We start from the raw sequence: 3,330 nt of genomic DNA, 5'->3' as shown, positions 1-3,330 counted from the left end.
CCTTAGGAAGTAACCGGAAGTAAGTACTGTATAGTCATTAGATAAGATTTTAAATAATGAGAATTAATACTTTTACCCTATTTTCCTCCTATTTATCCTTATCACTTCATAGTTTTCCCTTTTGTAACACCCTGTTCTGTCATCTGTATTTCCCTATTTAAATAAAAATCGGCTCCTCAAAAAGAATTGGTAAATTCTTTCCCTTATTTCCAGATTAACCATTGAATTCTTTTAAATAAGGCAAAGGTTTTTACCATGAGCACCCCATTTTCTTTGTTATTTTTATTTTCAAGAATAACGTTTAATTGTAATATTTTTCTGTTTCCTCTCCTATATACTTCTCTATATATACTTTTCTATATAAATATTCTATATACTTCTTTTACTCTCCTTCAAATTCATTAACTTTTTTTCTACAAGTTTCATGGGGAAGGCCATGTCTTTTTTTTTTTTTTTCCACTTTTGCCCAGTTGCCAATAGTTCTTTACGTAGGGTTAAGTCTGAGTATATCAGAGGCTACACCCATAAAGTGTCACAAACATTACTGTCCAAACATGAAATAGACAGGATGACACCAATGGATATGCCAAGTTGAATGGAGAAAAGCCTATCTTACAATAAAAACAAGACTCCTTTAAAGTATACTTGTATTTCCAGTTCTCTTTGATCAGGTTATATTTTGAGATGTATAATGGCTTTCTATCAAAATATTTTAGACCTTCTGTTTTCCAAAGGTAGGTGTCATAAAACCAGTCAGCACAGTCTGCTCATAACATATGAGCAGAAGAAAAGACTACCTATTTACAATTTCAGTTTTTGAAAGGCTTGAGTTTTGTGCTAACCTTAAATGGATTTAAACCTAACCATTTATCTTTTGGAAGTTAATGATAACCACAGTAATACTGAAATGAGTGTTGGATACGAAGCTCACTTAGTACCCGTGCTCCTCAATACCAAATTTCCCCTTTCCAATTGTATTTCTGGCTCTCATCTAAATTTCAATTGAAATGTCTTTATAATTGGATTTAGTGAGTTATCACACAAACAAGAGGTTATGAAGTCAGGAGGCAAACAGTCTGGTTTATAAAGATTGGATGAGGGTAGATATGATCTACATAATTCTGTACATTTATGACATTTCAGGGAATAAAGAAAATATTATTTATAAAACTTGGAAATGTTTGATAGGCCTTCAGTAGGTGTTCAAGTGCCAGTGTCAACACCAGTAAATCAAGATATTTATGGATAACCTAAAAGTGAGAAAAATATTTAGTTATGCAAATCTAAAGGTCTTAGTCAATGAAAGTTTTATATAATATCTCAGTAATTTGTTCACTTGATAGGTTAATAAAAGCATTGAAAACTAAACAATGTAAAATAAAAACTTAGAAACACAGTTTTTGATCCATAATAGAATATTTATGTTAGAAAATGCCGTAAAATTCCTCTGATAATCAGTGGTTTGGCTCTATTAACACTTTCCACACTTGAAGTATTTATATTTTCTTTTATCCTGGGGACTTTTCAATTTAAGGCTTACTTTGGGTATTTTTGGTAAATTGCCAATTTCATTCACCCTGTGAGTCTATTCCCCATGTGAAAATAATAGATGTGTGTGCATTGGCTTTGCTTCATTAGTTGAAATTTAGGCCCAGGAGAACAATACCTTGGGTAATGTGCTTAGAATGTAGTTCATTCCCACTGAAAATTGAGACTTGCAACCCTAAACAGCATCTTAAACAGGCAGAACACAAAGGATGCTTTGTTAGGAAGAAGATAATGCAACTGTGTAATGAATTCTTAGTACAAAGCCTGAAAACAGTTCAGTTTCTAAGTAGGTAGAACTCCAACTTAAAATATTATTATGTACTATGCATTTATAGAATACAGTTTGGCATTAATAAAATACCAGATTATATTCTTAAATATAAGCTTCAGATGGTGTATCTTAATTTGATTTGATGTAGAACTCCAAGGATGAATTTTTCCTTACTACTATTAAAAATCCAAGCCTTTAAAAACCTTTGTAAATAATACAAAATAAATTTCTTTTAGGTTTATGTAAAGTAACTCAATACAAAAAAGATCAGCCTGTGTAATTAGAAAATTTGTTTTATTTTTAATGGGACTTTCATCCCTTTGTTTTCAAATTTCACTCATAAATTTTAATAAATCTGGCAAAATATGTGTTTAAATTTTAAAAGTATATGTGCATTTACTATGTACATATGATATGTATATCATAGAAAAGGGGGTTGTATTTAAGATCATGTTGCCAGAAGATATCTGTTCTTAATACTTTCCTATGAACTGATTAGCATAGCACCTTTACCAATTAGAAGAAAAAAATATAGATTCTGTAATTTTCTTCCATACCCATCAAACAACTGATATAACTTAGAATCTAAGTTGCCAGTGGAAAACATAATGCTACTTTAAAATATGTAACTTGGGGATATCTGGCAAGGACAGTTTCTTTTTCATAGACTCTACAGCTTTAGGACTACTGCTTGGCTTTTTCCCTTGGTAACTTGTGTAGTGCTTTCTGATACTACGAGGAAAAATACCCAGGAAGGAGGGTTTCAGGTCAGTTCCAGTTCAAATCTTCCACATCCTCTGTCTAAAGTTAATGGTATCTTCAGAAATAGTGTCTTAGCCTAAAGTTCTGGAAGGCAATCAAGGACACAGTATAACCCAATTATGGGAGAAACTTCTATTTCCCTGACCAAAAACATGAAGGAAGGTTTCCTATGCTTGGTATTAAGAATTTTATTACCAAGTACATTGCTCTTGGGAGGCTAACAATCACCCAACTAGCTTAATAAGATTTGAGAAAAACAACAAAAAAGTCTATCACATAAATACTTACATGTATGTACTGTATGAAATATGTGCTATATATGAATTTTAAGTAAACTTACAACAAAACTTATAACAAAAACTTATGTTTTTGTTCAAACATCATCAGTGCCATTTATTTCTCCTTTCTCTTCCCCTTCCTTTTGTTTTCCTCCAGTTAAAGCTTCCCATGTTTTTCCCATTTCATACTTCATAGTTTATGTTTCTTACTATGCCCTCTACTATGCCCTGACAATGATCCCTTTCTACTTTCTAAAAAATAATTATCCTTTGGAGGTTACAAGTTATAAACAAATATAAAAATTGGACCTATAATTTACAAATAAATGGGTACACCTAATATTGATCTTTCTCTTGCTTCATAAATTTATCAACCAGTTTTATTATTTCATTCTCTTTGCAGTGCAGTAATGTCACTTTATCTTGGATGAACGTAACAACTGTCTTAGTGGACTTAAGGCTTGTTTGATG

Source organism: Mus caroli, unplaced genomic scaffold (assembly GCF_978045245.1).
Source record: "Mus caroli unplaced genomic scaffold, Mus_caroli_1 scaffold_4, whole genome shotgun sequence".
NCBI classification, from domain to species: domain Eukaryota; kingdom Metazoa; phylum Chordata; class Mammalia; order Rodentia; family Muridae; genus Mus; species Mus caroli.
This window is presented reverse-complemented; position numbering follows the sequence as displayed.